General features: G+C 66.0%; 1 protein-coding gene across 1 annotated transcript in view; it reads left to right on the top strand.

Moving 5' to 3' along the window:
• The first annotated feature begins 9,161 nt into the window (after window positions 1-9,161).
• PLXNA2 (plexin A2) overlaps window positions 9,162-20,955 on the top strand; it is an 82,518-nt gene continuing 70,724 nt past the window's right edge. Inside the window, exon 1 of the mRNA XM_037497572.2 lies at window positions 9,162-9,194. The gene's annotated coding sequence lies outside the window, so the exon portion shown is untranslated. The remainder of the gene's footprint in view (window positions 9,195-20,955) is intronic.

Below are 20,955 nucleotides of genomic sequence, written 5' to 3'. Positions count from 1 at the left end.
TATTCCTTCTCTGCGAGGCGATTGGCTCCCAGCTCACTGGAATAGACACCCGCTGGCCAGTGCACAGAGCTGCTGGCTCAGCCAGGCCGGGCTGGGTAGTGGCAGGATGCAGGGCCCCCGGCTGCGTGCCGGGGCTGGTGAGATGTGCGGTGCGACTCGCTGGGGGACCCTGTCGGCCTCCGCCCTGAACTGACCACGGCTGATGGGAGAGGGCCTCCCGGAGTCTGTGGGGCGCATCCCTGCCCCTCAACCCACAACTCCTGCACCCCTGATCTCTGCAAACACCCAGATCCTCCTGCCGCCCATGCCCAGCCCCGCCCCCCCCCAGCCCTTGCCCCTACAGCTGAGGTGGCCGTGAAGCAGGCTCCGCCTCGAGGGCTGCAGCACTCCAGGGAGTCCCCAGCATTGGCACCGGCTGGACACCAGGTAGAAGGGTGGCATGTGGTGAGCAGCATAGGCACCAACAGAGGAAAGCGATTCCCTCTGCAAAGTCACCAGCCCCCAAATTCAAACCACAGCTCTGTTCTCGGGACTTCCTTCTGGGCTGCAGCCTCCCCACCTGCCTCGTTTGTTCACCCATGGTCTCCTGGGCCCTTCCCTTCCCCCAGGTTCTCCCCTCCCCTCCCCCTGGACCTTCCCTACCCCCAATCCCCCTACCTCCCCCCAGGCACCCTGCAGCCCCCCAGAGGGCAGCAGCTGCCCTTGTGGGCAATGTGTGGGGCCTCCAGGACAGATCCTGCCTTGGAGAGGGAGCAGGCCCGGGCGCTGGGGCTGGACGTGGGCTCTGGAAGGGCCATGGCCAGGAGGCAGCTCGCATCCGCCTGCAGAGCAGCCTGGCAACCCTGTCCGCAGGGCTCAGTGCTGGCGGCACCTCTAGGCAGAGATGCAGTTTCAGGCATGTACTGCCATGACAAAGGTACCAGGCCCTCCAGCCACTCTGTGTCTGTGTGGCCACGGGTGAGCCAGGCCTGCCCTGGCTGCTGCTTGGGCCTGTGGGGGCTGCCAGACGGCCAGGATGCCTCCAGCCTAGTGAGCCACCACCGTCTGCAGATGGGGGGGGTCCCCTGACAGCCACATCATGGCTGGGTCTCGGACTAGGAAGGAGGTGGGGGAGCTGCCAGCCCAGGTCTCTGGGGCTTCTTATAAGCCAGCCTGCCCTGGGAGAGGCCACCCCCACTGACCTGATGGCCGCGGTGTCCAGGTGGTGGTGACATGCAGCACCAGGCTGCCTCGCCAAGCTCGAGGGGGTCCCAGGAGGGTCTTGTACTCGAGCATCTTACCTTCCTGCACACCCATCCCCAACACACACGGAGCAGCTGGGGAAATCGAGACAGGCCGAGCCCTGCCTGTCCATGTGAGGCCTGGCCTGGGAGTCCCCGCCTGCGCCACGCCACGGAGGTCGCCAGTGTCCTTGGACGTGACCATTAACTCTTGCATTGTCTGGTCACCGGTCACAGGGTCCAGCACTGGGCCGGGCACGCTCCTCTGTGGGGCTGGATGAGGGAGGGACCGCAGCCTTGCTGCTTGACGCACAGGCTCCTGCCATGCGCTGCAGTTCCCCGAGATCATGGGCAGCAGGGACCTCTGGGGCTCCTGGCCTGACTGCGGTGCTGAGCTGGCCCTCACAGGTGAGGGGGTTGGGGCCTGGCTCTGTGGGGGGCAGCAGAGCCAAAGCCTGCTCTGTCCACGGTGCAGGGCCCGGCCAGGCCGGTTCAGCCATCCACATCCTCGGCGGGTCAGCGGGGCCGAGGATGCCCTTTGAGCTGGGGGCAAGCCTGCACCCTTGGGCTGGCCATCTGCCCTCAGCAGGGGCAGGAACGGGGACCCCAGCAGGGACGGGAAAGGCCCCCAGGTCCCGAGTCCTGCGGTTGGCTCTGCACAGCCTCCGCCTGCTAGCCTGAAGTCCCACCACGCTCTCTGCAGCCACCCCCATCCCGGCTGCTCCCCTTTGCTGGTGACTGGCTCAATGCCCACGGGAGTCCAGCACCCACCCGTGGAGCCCCAGGCCTCTCCAGAGCTCAGAGTGCCAACTCCAGACCTCTCTGCGGCACGGCTGGGCCTGTCTCGGTGGGGCCATCTGCCGGCCAGGCCGCCGTGCTGGGGCATCTGCACCATGGGCCTCTCCAGCCAAGACACACGTCCTGCCAAGGAAAACTCTCCCCTGAAGCCTCGTCCCATCCAAACGCAGAGCTGGAACCGGCTCTTGGCAGCTCCAAGACAGAGCTAAGTTATGGAAAACAGGGTGTCTGTGCCAGCCAGTCTCGATATGCCGTCTGCAGCGCAGAGCCGTGCCCGCACGCCCTCTTCTTCCCTGCACGCCATGAGGCTGGTGCAGCTGTCCCCACACAGAGCTGCCTGGCAGGCACCCAGCCACGCACAGGGCAGGCCACGCACAGGGAAGACCGTGCACTGGGCAGGCTGCGCTCGGGGCAGGCCATGTACGGTGCAGCACCAGAGCCCAGCAGTGGCAGCTGCCCCGCAGTTAGGGGAGGGACAGACCCAGCTCCAGGCGTGCTGCATGGTCCAAAGCCCAGGTCTGTGGAGTGGACACCACCTTCTGCGCTCTGCCGTCTCTGGCACAGTGTCTTCATGGAGGGAACCGATGGGCCAAGAGGCGTTTTGCAGATTCAGACCTCAGCGCTGGTCGCAAGCAGAGGCCCAGGCCTCTGTGTGGTCTCCGTGGGCCAGGGTCATCCTCCGTGGGAAGGGTTGCACTGACCGCCCCAGCTGCCCCCCCGCTTGCTGGCCCAGCTCCTGAGGCAAAGCTCAGGTCTCCCACGGGATGGCTGTGCATGGGGTGGGGGCGCCTGAAGTTGGACGAGGCACATGTGGCCGACGCCTCTGCACAGCCCCCGTGGCCGCGGCCTCCCAAGCCCTGCCCTGCACCACTCACCTCCGAGGAAGGAAGGGAGGATGATGGTCACACCCTGGGCTGCAGGAGGCGAGGACAGGCTGGAGTGAGTGACTCTGGGGCCTGGCCACCCTGGATGGTCTTGTACTCACCCCCAGAGCTAGTCATGCTGGGGGGAGTACGGGATCGGACCAGCAAGGCAGCTGCCTGACCAGGCCCAGGCCCAAGCCCCAGTCCCCCAAGACCCCCATGCTCCGTGGTCTGCAGCAGGTGGTACCTGTCCCCAGGCACATCAGCTCCTGTTGCTCCAGAGGGGACCCGAAAACTCCCAGCCACAAAGCCTGACTCCCCGCAAATGTAAACCATAAATATCATTCTGTTATCCCATGTCTGCTGCCCCGAAGTGATCGAAAGCAGCATCCGCCCTGCCCATGCCCCTGCGGGCTCTGTGAGGACCCAGGCTCAGTTGCCCTCCATGGACATCTCCAGCCGCGCAGCCTCCCCCTGTGAGCTGCGGTGGGTGTCCTGGCCTCAGGGCACGTCCCGGCTCCATGGACCTGCCCTCAAGCTGCCCAATGGAATGTAGACACTTGGCGTGTGGCCTTCTGGGACAGGATGGAGGCTCCAGTGCGAGGTCCCCACACACTCACCCTAACGGTTATTTGCTCTTTATTTAAATTCACATCCAGCTGGGGTGTGGCCTTTATTGATTGGCTTCCAAACAGGCTGCAGGCAGGACACGTCTGGCCTTCTCTACCCTGAGCCACTGCATCTTTGCGGGGCGGGGGGGGGCTCCCAGTGGGAGTCCTAGGGCCCCTGCTGGCAGTGTTCCAGGGCCCTCACAGCGGGTGTCCCAGGCCCCTTGGCAGGTTGTGCATCGCAGGCCACGGGGCTCATTCTCTGGTCAGCCTGGGCCCCTGGCTGCAGCAGCCTCCCCTGCTCTTCCCTCGGGTCTGCTTTCTGCCCTGGAGGCCCTGCCTATGGCCTCTGAGCTCCTGGCGCTGCAGCTTGGCATGATTGGGCTCCACATGGGTATGCATTTAATTGCTCTTTCCCTTTCATTTTACTTTCTAAAATTTTAGAAGTTGCTTTTTGTAGTTTGTTGTAAAATTATGTAAAAATATTTACATAGTTCCAAGGCAAATCGATGAAACTTGGAGAATCTGAAGTGGTGGGCGCTCGACTTGCTTCTCAGCAGCCGGTGCCCCCTGGGGAGCTGCCAGGATGTGGGGGACGGGCCGGCTCTCCCCTTGACCTCCCTGCGAGCGTGGCCAGGGCCATCTGTGCAAGGGCCCAAAGAAGTGTCAGCATTGCCCAGAAGCTTCTCAGCTTTTTTAAAAGAAGAGACGGCTGAGCTCCCAGGCCCCGAATCCAGATGTCCCTGTGGGTCTTCTAACCCAGACTCAGGGACAGGGCTCGACCCCACACCAGTGTGGCTGAGGACGGGATGCAGCCGGCCATCTAGAGTCGGTGGGAGGCACAGTCAGCCCACCCCACTCAGATGGGCCCACAACATCCACCTGCAGAACATCGCCGCCCTGCCACACGCCTCCAGGGCTCCCCAGAAAGGCCCCCAAGTGGCCCTAGGGCTCAAGAGCACCCCAAGGTGCAGCCAGAGTCAGAGGCCTCAAAAAGCAGCTCTGGCTGCTCCTGCCAGGCCCCAGCCCAGGTGCGGCAGCTGACGCCAGGTGCCGCCGGTGTGACATGAGACTGGCCATGAGGCACCATCCTTCTCCATGAGCCACGGGGGGTAGCAGACCCTGCACCACCCTGGCCAGGTGCCACCACCACCAGACCCCTGCTGGCTTCCTGCCTGCACCAGGAGGGTGACAAGAGAGAGAAGAGTGTCCCGCTCTTGCATCCCAGGGTGCCCTTCCCCATCACTTGGCCCTGAGAAGGGCATGGACGCTTGGGGCAGCCTTCTCCTGGCTCATGGCCTGGGGGGAGGTATCTGTGCCCTGCGGGGCCAGGACAGGCTCCCCAGCACCTGCTTCCAGCATTGCCCCGCTGCAGCCTGCACGCAGCAGGGTGCGGCCTCAGCCTTCGGCTCTTCTCAGGGGTCACCTCAGAATGAAGCCATCACTGAAACCCAAGAAAGCATCCAGCCACAGGTAGCTCACACACAGGCACAGATACCACTGCACACGCAAACACCATGCCGTGCACATATGTGCACACACCGTGCACACACTGCTGCAGACAACAGCACATGCACAAACACCACACTGCACATGTACACACACATGCACTGCACATTCAACACACACATGTGCACACACAAAATTAGCCACATGGATGCACATATGTGTGCATGCACACACTGCAGTGCACACATGTGTGCTGCCATACTGTGTGCACCCTTCTGTGCCCTGAGCCATGTGTGTACCTGTGTGCACACTCCACATGCACACACAAGGTTTCTGCACAGAGGGGCACATAATTGTACACCTGTGGACACATAGGCATGCACGGCCAGCAGCCCTGTGTGCTCTGGGGCTTGCTCTGGTCTCCCTGGCTCCCGTGTGGGAGGAGGGAAAACTCTGCTCAGGCGAAGGCTGAGCTGGGTGTGGGGAGCAAGGGCTGGGCTGGTATGAGCTGGGGTGCGGGCGGCCATGAGTTGGGATGCGGGCAGCCCATAGGGTGCGGGCAGTGCCCCTCGGGGTCTCCTCCCTCGCCGGGCTGTATGCGGAGCTGTGTGGGGCAGGCACCTCAGTTGCTCACTCGCCTGCTTTGCAAAGAGGCGGCAGGGGGAGGAGCCGCTTGCCGGGCTGTGGGAGAATACCCTGGCCCTGGATGGGGTTCACAGGGGATTCAGGCTGGAGACCGAGAACTTTTCCAGCTGGAGGTACTGATGCATCTCCGCACCAGGAGCTCTGGAGTCATCTTCCGGCCCCAGAGGGTTTAAATGCCTGCTCAGAGCCGGATACGAGAGACAAGGATGACCCCTCACCAGGGGCGGGATGCGACGGGGGTTATGCCACAGACACTGTGTTCAAGCAGGCAGGCTCCCTGCAGGCTCTGTGTACCCAGAGCCCTGCACCCACTGTGGGGCCTCTGGAGGACCACACACTGACCAGTATGGGTCACACTGGAGCCACAGGGCCTGAGCAGCTGCGCTTCTGGGCCCAAGGAGGTCCTGACTCCTCTGGCCAGTCACCAGAGACCCCTTGGGCAGGAGGGAGCGCCTGCCATGGGGAGAAGGCCCCTTCAGCATCACCTGCTCCTGGCTGGGCCCTGTGACCAGGAACCTGCAGCCGCAGAGTTGGAGGGGGAGGAGGCCTGAGGTGTCCCTGGGTGTGAGGGTGGCCTGCGTTGGCTGAGTTCGCAGGGGTGGCAACTGTACCTCTGGCCACCCCCACTGCCCCCACCTGCCTGGCTGGAGGCCCCAGTGCTCGGCTCTGCCCGGCAGGACACAGGCTACCCACAAGCAGCTGGCTCCATCACCCGTGTCCAGGGAGCGCCTGGCATGGAGCTGGGCATTGGGAAGTGGGCAGAGGGGGTACCGGGAGGCCCCCTCTATTGACTCCCCATTGCCCTGTCGCCTGCTCCCCCACAAGGAGGCCGTGTGGGCTCAGCTCTGGGGTCCAGGGCACTGTACGGCCAGGAGAGGCTCTAGGCAAGGACATGCAGGGGCTGGGTGGTGTGCACAGCCCAGCAAACCCATCCCCCTCCCCAAGGGCCACAGTGGGGGGGCGGGGCAGAGAGTGGGTGTAGGAGTCTCCCTGCACAGGGGCCACTTTCCTGACACCCCGTGGAAGCTGCAGGGCCTGCCAGAGCCTCTGCTTGGGCTCCCTCGCTGGACATAGCGGCCGAGACATGACGGAGTCCGGTGCCTCCCATCCTAGCACCCAGACCCTCGTTTTCTCCCTCTCAGAAGAGGACAGAACACGGATGTCAGGTAGACATGGTCTCCAGGCGACCATGTTGCTGACCACCTGTGACCTTGGGCTGCTGGGGTGGGGAGTCAGACTGTCCTTGGGAGGTCAGCCATGGAGGACTGGATTGAAATGAGTGTGCCACTGCCCAGGGGCCAGCCCTGACCCCATGTCCACAAGCACACCCTCAGGGGAAGCACAGTCCCGCTTCCCAGAGGCCCCCGCCCTGTGCTCGGGGCTCAAAGGAGCAAGGCACCCCCTGCCTAGCTCACCCTGTGCTTGAAGGGCCTGCTCAGCACCCGTGAGACCCAGTTCTTCAGCGGATCAGGGCAAAGTGGCTGGAGCCCTTCACCGCTCTCCCTATCACCCCAGCTCTGTGCTAGTGTCCACATGTGTGATGGTCATAGCAGAAACCCGTCTCACAGATGGGCACGCTGGGCTCAGGGAGTGCAGGGGCTCGGCAGCCCGGGGCCAGGTGGTGGGGTAAGAGGTGCCACGGGGGCCCCCTCAGACCTCGCAGAGGGTCACCCTGCCTGTGTCTCCCCACAGGTCCCTCCCTTTATTTGGGGAGGGAGGCACAGGTGAGTGGGGGACCCTGCTTCCTTTCTTCCTTCCATGATTCCCTTCTGGCCAGGGCTGGGGAGAGGTATTAGACTCACTGTGTTACCCCTAGGTAGCTTCTCTGAAGGCCCAGCCAGGGACGTGACCCCAAGGCCTGCGAGGGCCTCCGGCATGATCAGTCAGCTGTTTGCAAAGCTTCTGCCCTGCCTGATGGGCAGCAGCCAGGTCCAGACCCACAAAGCTGGCAGCTTTTTCCAATCACCCTCCTTCATAAACTGAGGCTTGGATTTGGTGTGTTGAGATAAGAGGGGAGACAGGGCTGCCTGGATGGGGGTCAGATCCACCTGCAGAGAGAGGATAGCCATGGGCACTTGTGGGAATTGACTGCAGGGGCCAGCAATGAGCAGGGAGGCGGTGGGGGGGGGGCGGGGGGCAGTGTGGCAGAGCCCCAGCCCCCAGGGCACAATGCTGCACTGCGAGGTTGAAAGCAGCACGGACGTCCCTTTGGCAGCCAGAGCTCCCCAGGAGGACACGTTTCTGTGGGTGGAGTGTAACCTGGGTCTTCTCCTGTTCCCCCTTTTTCCAAGACCTGTCAGCCCCAGCTCTGGCAGGCCAGAGCGGCAGCCTGTCTGCAGGGCCAGGGCTGTGGCCGCCAGAGGGCAGTGCGGAGAGGCAGCCTGGGGGCCCTGGGAGGCCTGGCTGCTCAGGTGCACCTCCTCTAAGGGCCCTGGGGCACCCGCCAGCACCCCACCTCCCCAGAGCCTGTGCCCAGGGGCAGAGACACAGACCCTCTGCGTGGGGAGGCGAGGCAGGAGGCCTGCCAGCACCAGAACTCCCCCTGGGTTGTGTGGATAAGGTATGGAGGGCCACCTCTGGCCCCCCAGGGCTCCTGGGTCTGGATGCAGGGGTGCCTCAGGTGCCCACACCTCCCGGAGGCCGCAGAGGGGCTGCGGAGATCCCAGCAAGGCCCAGGTCTGAGACGTAAACAATCAGTGACAGCACCAAACCTCAGCTTCCCGGCTTTGTGGGATCCACTACAGAGGAAACGGTCCCCACCAATTCCGGGTCCCCATCTCAGACCTCGCAGGCAGGCAGCCTCCTCTGCGCTAGGCTCCGGAGGAAGAGGGGCTGCGCGGCCGGCTCGTGACAGGTGATGCTGGGGAGGGGCGCCGCGCCCCACCCTCAGCGCCGGCCCGCCCCCAGCCCCTGCCCGGCGCAGCGCGCCCCTGGCCGCGACCCGGATCCCAGGCCAGCCCCGCGCCCGGGCCCGAAGGTGGCTGTCGGGCAGCCGCTCGGCGGCCGCCCCCTCCGTCGCCGCCCCTTTGTTGACAGCTGGCGGGAGGTCCCGGGGCGGGGCGGGGCGGGGCGGGGCGGGCGCGGGCCGGCAGCGCGGGGGTTAAGCGCGGCTCCATGATAATGAGGCGCCGCTGAGCGGCGGGGAGCGGGTGGGGGGGGGGCGGCGCGCAGTCGCCGGGAAGCTGCGGCCGGAGGCGGGCGCGGGAGTCGGACCGCGGGCGCCCGGCGCCGAGCCGCGAAGACCGAGCCGGGGCTCCCGGAGGAAATGGCCCCGTGAGCGCGCCGGCGGCGGGCGCCGACGGAAGGAAGCCGATCCCGCGGCGGGGCCGGGAAGTCGCGCCGGGAACGGAGCCCGCGCTCGGCTGCGCCGGAGGGACCGGCCGCCCCGCGCCCCGGCGCCCCGCTGCTGCCCGCCAGCCGGCCGGAGACCGAGCTGGGAGCGCGGCGCGGGCGCAGGCCGAGGGCCCGCGGCACCGGGCCAGCGCGGGCGGCCTGCGGGACCTGGATGCGGCGGGGCTCCCTGTGGATCGCTCGGCCCGGTGACCGCGCGCGGCGGACGCCGGAGCCCGGCGCGGACGGGGACGGCTGCACGGAGCGCGCCGCCGAGCCTGGTAAGTGGCAGCGCCCTCGCCCTCGCGCGCCGCGACCCCGGCGCCCCCTGCCCGCGCCCCGCGCGGCCCCTTGGGTGGCGGCCCCGGCGGCGGGGTCCCCGCCGGCCGGCTCGGCCACTTCGCGGGGGCCCTCGGCGGGTGCCAGCGCCTCAGAGCCGCCGCCGCCGGCCGTGCTGCCGGCCCGGCTGGTCGGCCCCGGGCTCCTGGCCTCAGCCGCCCACCCGGCTCCCGCTGCGGACACGCTCTCCTCCCGCCGCCGCGCACCTGCCGCGGTCTGAGGCTTCGGCGTGGGGCGCCAGGGCCGCTGTCCGGAGAGCTGGAGCCTGAAGCGGCCTCCGTGTCAGCCGCGAACCGCGGGCCGGGGTGGCAGGCGCCCGAGTAGGGGCTTTCTCTGAGCGGAGGCCCCGGCGGCCGGCGGCGGCCGGGGAGCAGGTCCTGGGAATGGAGGGGATGGCGCGGAGAGAGGGTCCCAGCTCAGGGGGCTGCGTGGGCCAGCACCCTGCCCCGCCCCCGTGTTGCTCCTGGGAGCTCCGCAGGCTCCCTGCCCTGGCGTGGGGCAGGAAAGGGGGACTGAAGTAGGGCCTGTGGGGTCAGAGGCTCCCACAAGCCCTCTGAGGAGACACCCTCCATGTCCTCCTCTCGCCCCCCCCCCAGCCATGTGGGATCCTGGAAAATTCTAGCTCTTTCATCCCCCCAGGGGCCTCCCACGTGGCTGATGGCTGGACAGTGGGGCAGTCCCCCAACTGCTGACCCGGGCCCTGCAGATGTCCGAACAGGTGTTGGTGCGGGCCTGGTCTCAAACTGGCTCCAGTGGTGGACGTCTCTGGGGGGGCCCAGGGCAGGGTTTCCAGAGAGGGGGCGGGTACGCCAGCACCACCCCCCAACTTTGCCCTGCCTCCAGCAGGCAGCTGGTCCCCAGCCCAAGGAGAGGCTGGCGGGAGGATTGGGTGACCCCGGTAGATGCACAGCTTCCCCATGGCCCGGAAGCTGCAGGGCTGCTGGCCGCCCTCTGCCCCCCCCCCAACCTTCCCCACCCCAGACCTCCCAGCAGAGGGGAGAGCTGACTGCCCCTCTCCACCTCCCCCCCACCCCAGACAGACTTGCCCTCTGCTTGGCCCAGGGAGGGGGAGGAGCGGTGGGAATAGGCTGGAATGTGCGCTTGGCCGCCTGGGCCTGTCGTGTCTCCCCCGCTCCTTCCACCTGGTCTCTAGGTCTTTCCCCCTCAGCCTCATTCCAGACCTGCGGGCCTGCACCCCTGCTTCCCCTGGGTTCCCGGCCCTCCCCTCGGCCCCCAGCACCATCATTAGGGGCCAGTGGTAAAGAGGTAAGGCCGCCTGCCCCCCTGGCCCCCCTCCCCCGCCTCCAGCAAACCGCATCACCCAGGGCAGGTGCCTTGCTGGGCAGTTCAGTGGAAGCGACAGCTGGAGCTGCTGCCCAGGCTGGGGGTCCCACTTGCCAGGACTGGGCAGGGATGGCTCCTCTCTCAGGGCCCGAGGGCCAGCCGCCCTCGGGTAGGGCCGCACTGGGCTGGTGGCCCCCAGGGAGCAGCCCTTGCTGGCAGAGGCTCCCCATCTGGACCCTGTCCTGGGCTGCAGCAGCTGTGCCCAACAGACGCTGGGGGCTGCCTCTTTGGGCACAGGAGGAGCTGCAGGGCAGAGGGGCAGCTTCTGGTAGCCATGGCCTGTGGTGGCTCAGGATGTGCCAGGCCTGTCAGGGCTGCCTTTGGGGGTTAAAGCTCCAGAGGCCCAGGCCCCCACCTGGTGGCAGACTTGTGGCTGGGGGGCAGTCCTCTCTCTAGGCAGTCTCCCCAGAGAGGCGGCTGGGGGAGGTGAGTCCCGTCTCCGGCACACTCCCCCACCCAGCTGTCCCTGCACTCTGGCCGGCCAGCTCCTGTACGCCCCGCAAATAGATCCCCCGCCCCCGTGAGGCCTGGCTCACGGCCCGCCGGTACACTCCAGATAACTGGCCTGGCCAGGGCCGTGGGCGGAGCGTGGGCCGTGGGCGAGGGCCATGGGCCATGGGACCAGGGCTGGGGCTGAAGGGGTGCTGGGGGCAGTGCTGAGCGCCCAGCCTCCCCACGGCCCATGCATTGTCCCCTCTGCCGGCATCGCATGTGTCCCCTGCTGGCCTGCTGAATGGCGAGACCCGTGTGGGAAACCGTTTTTTCACTTAGTTACAAAGATTTCATGGCTGATTAGAACAAGCAAGGGCGTGTGTCCAGTCTGTCCTGCAGTGTCCGGAGGGGCCCGTGGGACAGGAGAGGTCCCTCCTGAGGGCTGGGGCGGTGCCCTCTCCTCGCCCGTGGCCTGGCCCCACTCCCTGGCACTCTGCGCCGCCTCCGGCACCTCGAGCTCCATCTGGAGCTCCAGGCAGAGCCCAGGCGAGAAAGTTCTTTGTTGGGAGCGGGGCCCCGCGGGTGAGAGCGTGATGGGGAGGGCAAGGGGGCGCGGGCTTGGCCGAGCCTGCGGCCCCTGCTCTGGTCACCCTCTGACCCCGACCAGCTGTTCTGGCCTGTCCCCCGAGTGAAGGGCACCACCGTGCCCCGGAGGCACCCATCCCCCTTGGGCCTGGCTGGTGCTGGCCAGGCGGGATGGGGCCTGAGTGAGTGAACAGGACCCCAGTGGAGCCAAGCTCAGGCCCCGGCTCTGCCTGTGGCCCAGCATTCGGGCCAAGGCAGGAGGAGGCCGAGTCCTCCGTTCCTGGTGCTGGTCCCAAGCTGAGGGCTCCAGGGCACCGGGGCTGCTCCCGCTCCTCCGGCAGAGGAGACTAAGAGCCCCAGTGCAGAGCAGAGGCCCTGGTGGCCCTGGTGGCCCAGACCCTGCGGAGGCATGGAGGCCAGAGCCAGCCCAGGAGGGGGGCGGGGTGCAGACCTGGGAGGAGGCGGCCCAAGAGGTGACTGCAGGCGGGTGAAGTTGCAGGTGGTCCCCACTAGAGGGGACTCACAGAGCCAGGCTGGGCCCCAAACTGTGGCTTTTGTGCTGTTTTTTGCCTTTTTTTTTAAAGAAGAAAAAAATAGATGAGACATATTAGACGCCCCAGCTGTCGTGTGCAGAGGCCATGCTGTCTGTCCTGCTGCCAGCGCCGGGCTGTCTGGGGCTGCTGCATGAGGGGCTGGTGGGGTGTGCCCCAAGCAGGGGGCGGGCGGGCGCCGAGGAGGGTCTGCCCGGACGGCAGGCAGAGGGAGGAGGCTGGCTAGACAGTGCAGGAGAGGACCATCTTCTCCAGCAGCAGGAGGGCCGGCCTGGTCCCAGGCCACCTCCCACAGCACCTGTTCAGCCCTTGCGCCCAGCGCACCCCAGGGCCCCCTGCAGAGGGAGGGCAGGGAGGCAGCGGCTGTACCTGTGGTCCCCACCAGGGCACTGCCAATTGCTGCCCCTCACCCGCCCCAGCTCCTGAGAGACGATCCCAGGCGGGGGTGGGCAGCAGCGGGAGCATGGCCCAGGCCCCCCGGGCGCCCCTCTCCTCAGCCCACCTGGGTGGGGACGGTCAAGTCTCCACACGGACACCCACCTACCTGGCTCACCCCAGGGGATGGTGAGGACAGAGGCGGCCCTGAGCACTCCTGGCTGCCAGAGAGGGCCCCTGTAGCCAAGGGGTCAGCGAGCCCAACACACACACAGCCACACACGTGTGCCACACACGTGTGCCACACACACAAACACGTCACACATGTGTGCTGCACATGTACATCCCACAACCAATACACATGCATGCAACACATGCTCCGCATGTGATGCGTGCACATGCCATGAATATGTGTGCATACCTCACAGAAGACACACGCATGCCAGTGAGACTGCACACACACATCACATGAAACACGTGCATGCTCCACATGCTACACATATGCATGCCACATGGTGCATACATATGTCTCACATACAACATAAAAGACACGTGTACACATAAGACACAACATGCATCTCATGAATGCATGCCACACACAACACATTCACAGCTGACATGCATGTGCCACAATAGCATGTGTGAGCACATGAATGTACACACATGCACGGCACAGTGCACACACAATGCATGCACCCGCCACACACATCATGCCACACACATGCATTGGTACACAGCACATGTCTGCACATGTGCACACATGCACAACACACTGTCATGCACAACACATGAATGCACGTGTCAGTGCATGCAAATAACATGTGGCACATGTGTATGCAGTGCATGTCGCACAGGACACTCACACATGTGCACATGCCAGTCTCACATACACATGTAACACAACTCTTGTGCACTGATGCACACATACCACACACATACAACTTGAGCTCACAATGCACACATGCATACAATACACCACACGCCACACAGTGCACCACACACGTGCAGATGCCTCCTTGCATGCACAATGCAGGGCAGAGCCACACGTGCATGGTGCACACAGCATGCTCATGAGGGTGCACACGCCTGGACATGGCCACACATCCCACGCACCATAACACACCCCAGCATGGTGCACGCCCTCTCGCTTCCTGCCCAGTGCACGCAGCGTGAGGAGGTGTGTGCAGTGGAGCTGGCGGTGCCTCCTCCTCCTCCTCTTCCTGGTGTGGGCGGGGGGTGGGTTCCCCAGCACCTGGAGCTGCCCCTCCTCGTGCTGTGGCGCAGGAGGCCCCAAATCAGGGATTGGGCCTGTTTGTGCTTCGACAAGCAGAAGAGTCACGATGTCACGAGGGTCACAGAAGCTTCTAGAACAGAAGACACAGGGAAAGTGCCACCTCCAAAGTGCCCCTCCCCCGGGAGCTCAGAAGTGGGAGCTCCCAAAGATGTCAGTCAGTGAGCAGGTGGGGAGGTCCGGTATCCTAGTCCAGCTGCAACCCCCCATCTGCCCTGACCACGGCTCTCTGGCCCGGTCCCTGTGGGCTCCTGGCGTGTCCCTCGGCCCTGGTGCTGGCCACCACCCCACGAGGTGCTGGGGCTGCCGGTTGTGGCATCCACACATGGCTCTTCATTCCCCTGCCGGCTGCTCCTGGCCGGGTTTCAGGATGCGGGGTCTGGATGCTGCCTGCCTCCGAGTTTGTCCCTCTTGTGGCCTCTGGCTGAAGGCTGGAGGCCCTGGGCTGGAGCGCCACCCGCCCATCTCCCAAGCTTGGTGCAGGGCATGCAGAGCCCAGTGCTGGATGTGCGGCGACCAGGACCTGAGCGGGCCCCGCGGTGGGGAGCCCCTGTTGCCCTGGGCCTGTGGGTGGCAGTCGAGGCACCTGACCTGAGTCTAGGTGGCAGGGTCTCCCTGCAGGCGAGAGGCTGGGCAGGGGTCGGGCTCAGTCTCGGGGGCTCTGAGTGGCATCCTGCCTCCTCCTGCTGGGAAAGGGCTCCTGGGGCCTCTGACCTCCCACCTCCCAGGCCACCCACCTCCCCACCAGCAGCAAAGCTGCCTCTGAATGTGGGATCCTTGTGGAGTCACTGGGGCTCCGGGTCCCCGACCGACGAGACCATCTGCCCCCCGGCCCCACCCAGGCCCTCCTTCATGCAGGCCACCCTCGCATCTGGCTCCAGCAGAGGGGTGGGGGCCTGTGGAAGGCACTGTAGCATCTTCCCTCAGAACGTGTCACACAGACAGGGTGGAGGTGGCAGCCTCGGGGCTTGGGTGGTGGTGCTGGCCCCCACCTCGTGGTCCTGTCCCTGCCTGCTGGCCTGGCAGACCAGCCTGCACCCCGCCCACAGCTGGGCTCTGAGCATGCTCAGCCAGGGCCCCTGGCTTCCCCAGCCACAGGCAGCGGCCTCCTTTCGTGTGGGCTCGGCTCCCATGTCGTGACGGCGCAGGAGCAGTGACTGCAGCAGCGCCATGGACAGGGCTTGGGGCTGCTGGAGCAGGGCGAGCGGGTGGACACACACCAGGGAACTGGCTGCCCCAGAGGGAGGAGCAGCTGGGCCCAAGGACCTGGCAGGCCACCTGGTCAGCTCTGCTGCTTGCCCACCTACCCTGCTAGGCTTCCCCAGGTCGGAGGCCCCGGGGACCAGGAAGAAAGGCTGGGGCCTGGCACCGGGACACGAAGAGGCAGAGCCCTGGTCCAGGATGAGAACCTTCCCTGCAAGGCTGCCGAGGTGGGGGAGGGGAGGTGCAGGCAGTAGGGGAATGTAAATGTGGGAGAGGGGCGGCTACAGGTTGCATACCTGGTTGAGAGCGCCTTGAAACCTGCCCTTCCAGGCCTCTCAGGAGGGGCTGTCAACACCCTGCTCTAGGGGCGCTCAGCTGCGGGCACCTGGCACAGTGGTGGCTCCGCTGGGATATGAGCACCGCCAAGGACAGGGGTCAGGGCCTCCCACCAGGCCCTCTAGGTGGGGACGAGTCCCTGTCCCGGGAGCCAGGCAGAGTTGGAGGCGACGGGAGTGAAGTGCTCCCTGCTGCCAGGGTGGGTCCATGCGGGAAGGCCCTCCTGGCATGCCAGCCCTGGCTGGCCCTGTCTGTCCCCGCTCTCGCCACCCAGCCCGGCCCACACCAGCCTGGCCTCTGCACGGCCAGGGGAGGGCCTGGGAGCCGGTCAGCTCCTCAGCGGGGAGCACCGTCACTCAGGCCGGGAGGCAGCTGTGCACGCCAGTCTATTATCAGCTTGGCTGGAGACAGAGAAATTTAAATGACAGTAAGATGCTTAGCAAAGAAGCGCACGTCGGTGTTAAAAATAAAGGAAACAAGACAGCTTGTTTCATCGAAGCCGAAGGTTATTAAACAGCCCTGCATTAATCAGGAGCCCGCGGGTGGGGTGCAGGCTGGGGCTGGCGGGGGTGGGGGGTGGCGCAGGCTGTGCTGGGCCCCGGATGAGAGCCACTGGTTGTGGTGAGGGCCAGGGGTGCCCCGCGGACTCTCCCAAGCCCTGCTCTGACGTGGCCAGCGCGTCTGCCTCCACCCCCACAAGCCCACCCTGGGGGACCTGAGCCAGCTGGAGGATGCATGGCCTGAGTGCCCACCTGGCCTCCCTGATGGCCCCCAAACTCTGCTGGATGGAGTTCCCCTGCCCCCACTGTGCAAGCACAGCTGGGACCATGCACCCCAGTTCTGTCCCCGCCTCGTCGGCCTGGCACGGGAGCCCTGGATGCCCAGAGGGTAGCCCAGGCCTCCCTGCTCCTCTGGGACCTGGTCCCAGGCCCCATGTCCCAGCCCCCCAAGTCCCAGCCCCCCCGTGTCCCAGGCCCCATGTCCCAGCCCCATGTGTCCCAGGCCCCGTGTCCCAGCCCCCCGAGTCCTAGCCCCATGTGTCCCAGCCCCGAGTCCCAGCCCCATGTGTCCTCCACGTGTCCTCGCGGGAGCCCGAGGTGGCTGGGCTGTGCGGGTGGGCTGGGCACCCAGGAGCCCCTCAGGACAGCAGTGCTGGGCAGCGCAGGCTGGACTGGGCTTTGGCCTGGGCAGTGGCCGGGGGGGCAAACATTTGTACAGCCTGCAGCCGGCATGCGGGGCTGCACCCCCTGCTCCGGAGCTGTCTGTGCACCTGGACTCCGAGACCTCGGCTGCCGCTCACCCTCCAGCCGCATGTCCTGACCAGCACACCAGGCACTGTCACTGTACTGCAGGGCCCTGCCCCAGCTGTGCCCACACACCCTGGCGGGCCACCGGGCTCAGGCTGGGCAGCAGCCACCGTCCTTCCTGATGGGGCCCCTCCCCTCTTCAGAACCCCAAGGCCGCCCCAAGGAGTGGTCCCAGGTGGGAATTCAAACCTTGACTCGACAGGTCGCAGAGCAGTCGACCCCCAAGCCTGCCCCTGCCCCCCACCCTCCGGGATCCTGACCACCGGGTCCCAGGCCGACACCTCCCAGCCCTCATGGGGTGTGAAGGGCCCAGCCAGTGTCCCGCTGCCTCTGGCAGGGGGGAAATAGACAGGTATACAAAACAGCTGTTTTGAACTGATGTTGGGGAGCCAGAGACTGGCAGGGCGTGGGCCCCAGGCATGGTGGCTGGAGCCTGCCAGCACAGGAGGGCCACCCCTGGGCCTGTGGGGACGTGGCCAGATGCTCATGAGGGCAGGAGCGCAGCAGCCTGTGCTGGGTGGCGGGTGGTTCCGCTGCTGCCCTAGGACCATGCTCTGACATCGGCCCTCATTTCTGACTGGGCCCTGCTGGCCCTGACCAGCCCTCACACCTCCCCTGCCCCGTGGCCACACAGGCCAGCCAGGCCTGTGTCTCCAGCAACTTCAGGGCACATCTTCCTGGGCAGAACGGGCCCCTCACACTGACCACTGGGCCCAACCCCTGGGCCCCTCCTTTCCCCTCAGGGAGAGGACAAGGTACTGGGCAGCAGGGTCAGTCTGGGCTGGCCTGGGACCGAGTGCGGCCTTTGTTGGTGGGCAACATCTGGCCCAGCCCTGAGCCCACCCGGGGCCCAGCTCCGGCCAGGGAGGACAGGGCACACGGGCCCTCCAGGCCCCTCCCAGCAGACCTTGGGCCACGTTTCCAGAAAAGAGCAGGCCTTACACCGACCTCAGGGAGGAGGGCCATGTCTTGCTCAGTGCCTGCGTCACCCGGGCTGTGACTAGGCTAGGCTGGGCAATGCTGTGGACATCCACGCAGAGCGCCCGGAAAGCGCAGCTTCCTGAGCCTGCTGGCCCGGCTCACCTTCCTGGGATTGTGCTGTGTCCACGGGGTGGGGGTGGGGGCCTCCTCCCTTCTGTGCACAGGCCCAGTGCAGCCATCACAGAGGATCCAGACCCCTTGGGGAGCTGCTGGGGCAGACCCACGACCCTGCTTTGGAGGAGTAGGCCCCTTTCCTGCCCTGCGACCAGCCCTACGGGCATAGCCCTGCCACCTGCCATTGGGAGATGCGGGTGACCCGGTCAGTGTGACGTGGGTCTGGGACACCGCAGGGCCCCCACGCCCGGGGTGGGGTACAGTGGACAGAGGGCAGGTGGCTGCTGGGGACTGATGGCCACTGTGGCTGTTCCCACCCTGGGCTGCCTTTGCCTGCCAGGTGACCTCAGCTGATGAGGGGGTTCTGGGAGACTCCGGCAGACTGGGGCTTCTGGGCAGGGCTGCAGGTCAGCGGTACGTCTCCGTGCTGCCGGCCCTGCATGAATCTTATCTGCCAGGCGGCCAGCCTGCCCCAGGGAGGACACCCATCTGGCGGCCCCGCTGAACCTCCCTGCAGCTTTGTAACTCAGGGGACAGCGCCGGACTTGGCCAAGCATGGAGGATAGACTCCAGGAGAGCCCGGGGGCCTGGGAACCGGCCAGCCACGCCGCCTGCATGTCAGGACCTGGGCAGCAGGCAGGAGGGCACACAGGAGCCGTCGGTTCTGACTATGCAGCACCCGGCCTGTGACTGCCACGCACACCCCTGCTGATGGCCGGGCACCCTGACACTGGCACTTGCATGTGCACAGTGTGTGTGTGCACAGTGTGCGTGTGCGTACCTGTCCCTGGCAGAAGGTGGCTGTGTGCAGGACTGAGCCCTCCCGCTCCGCGCCCAGCAGGGATTCAGCCTGAACCTGGAGACAGGAAGTCCTGGGTCTGGCAAGGCCTGGGGGGCTGCCTGGGTGCCCTATGTTGGTGTGGAGGTGACACTTCTCCCTGGGTCTTCATCCTGCCCCTGTGCAAGTTCCCTCTTTGTCAGGACACCGCTTTTGGGTGAGGGCCACCCTCCAGGCACAGCCCGAGAGGCTGGGCACAGGCTCTAGTGGCTGGATCCAGGGTGCTCAATCTGCCACACCTGCCTCTGCCCTTGTCGGTGCTCATGGGCTGGGCCCCCGCCAGCCAAGCCCCCAGCTCCACGCGCAGCTCTGGCCTCAACGGAGACTGGCAGGCTCTCAGCTCCGTGGGCCGTGTGGGATCTATCCAGTGTGGTGGGAGTGGAGTTGTGAGGACAGGTGGGGTGCTGCTGCTCCCAGAGGCTCACCCAGACTGGCCCGGACACCCGGGTTGGCCCTGCCGGGCTCTGCCCCACCTCCCTCAGCCCGGAGGCCACTTAGCGTCACATAACAGCACATGCTCGGGAAAATGACATGCGATTAATGAAGCAGATGCAGCTGGTGCCGCAGTGACATCTAAATTGTTCCTCTGGTCCTGTTATTTTCCGTGGGAACCCCCAGCGCGTGTGCATAAAATACGCGCAGCGATCGGTGTCTGAGCTGAGTGGCAGCTGCGGCCAGGGACGGGCGCCCGCCCCGCCCCCACCCACGCCCATGCCCCCGCCCGCGCCTGGCGCCGCCCCTGGCCACGCTCCTGCCCTCCTTGGCTCTTTCAGGGAGAATCACGGGCATTTGAATAATAATATTATAGACAGCGTCAGGGTGACAGTGAGGAGAAATCAGCGCAAACCCATGATTACTCCTTCCTTCTAATAATTATTTAAATACCAGATAGCTCCTTTCACGGTAATTGAGGCCTTGCGCTGTCAGCCTGGCGGGGCCTCCACCCCTCCCCCTCACCTTGGCGTCCCGACGTGCCTGGACTACCCTTGAGGGCCAGGCGGAGGGACATGGGCTCTCCAGTGCCTGGTCGCGCCCCGGCCACCTGGTGATGTGCTGGCCACCTCAGGGCCCCTGGGCCAGGTTGTGTCCATGGGACCTGGCCCCAGCACATACTCCTCCCGCCTTGGGCGCCTCCCACCAGTCGTGGGTGCCAGGCTGCAGGTCAGAACCCCCTCACCGCCACCACCCCCCCCCAGCTCTTGGGAGCGGCTGGGTCCTCTCGGGCCCTCCCGAGGGAGGGTGCCCATTGCCCGGGAGACGCTGGGGAGACCCACAGTCCTGGCCTGGCGAGGATGTCTCCCCACAGCCCTGCCCCTGCTGCCCGCCCCAGGCCCTCTGGCCATGGAGGTCGCGCTGCAGGGTCAGTGTGGGCTATGGTGTCATAGCCACAGGAGCTCAGCCACAGGTCAGCAGGACATAGGCCGAGCTCCGCTGAGTGGGTGCAGGCCTTGGGGGTGCCTGGAGACCCTCGCGCCCCTACCTGGCCCCCTGTTGCCCAACAGGATGGTGCCCTGATGCTGTGCCCACAGGCAGGCACTGAGGGGGCTGTGCTGTGTAGTCCCAGCCCCCGCTGGGCCCCATCCGCCTGGCCCGCCCCCCACCTGCAAGCCCACTCCCTGGGGACCTTGGGAGGGCTGGCCCTGGCCACCATCTGCCCAAGCCTCAGTTCCAGCCCCACATCTGGCCTCAGGTGGGAGCTGCCCTCACTTAGGACAGGGGCAGCTGGCTGTAGACTGGCTGGGCCTGGGCAGAGGATCCCCCACCCCCAGCCCCATTCCCTGCAGAGCTGGCCCTGCCAGGCATGGCACGGCGGGAGCCTTGAGCCTGTGGGGGCCTGGCCCACGTGAGCCCTGGGTGGTCAGCAGGGCCTGGGGGGAGGCACTGATACAGCAGGGCCAGAGCCCAGCCCAGGTCCTGGCCGGCGGTGGCTCTGTGACTGTGACTCCAAGCCTGGTGAGGGGCAAGGGGCGTTCTCCTGAGAGGAGGTCCCGGCACCTGTCATTTTCAGACCCAGAAAGAGGCTCTGGGCGCCCCTTAGGCTGCAGGCTGGTGGGTTCCAGGCCTTGCCCTTCTCCCCCACACCCCCCCCCGGCTGCTGGGGCCCACTGAGGCCACACCAGCGGGAGGACCTGTGTGAGCCGGCTCAGATGCCACTTCCCTGGCCATGTTCCACTGTGGGACATCAGCCCCTGGAAAGGCAGGGGGCAGTGTGGCAGTCGGGGCTCAGGGCCCCACGTGCAACTTTGGGGGTCACCCCGTGTGAGGACAGAGCAGGCGAGCTCTGCTCCCACCCCCACAGGAGAGAGTGGCCAGCATGTCCACCAGGGAGGGAGGGGTCACTGGCCT

This window comes from Talpa occidentalis, unplaced genomic scaffold, assembly GCF_014898055.3.
Source record: "Talpa occidentalis isolate TD23 unplaced genomic scaffold, MPIMG_talOcc4v2.1 talOcc4.8, whole genome shotgun sequence".
Lineage (NCBI taxonomy): Eukaryota > Metazoa > Chordata > Mammalia > Eulipotyphla > Talpidae > Talpa > Talpa occidentalis.
The sequence above is the reverse complement of the archived record's forward strand: the minus strand, read 5'-3'. Positions and strand labels throughout refer to the sequence as shown.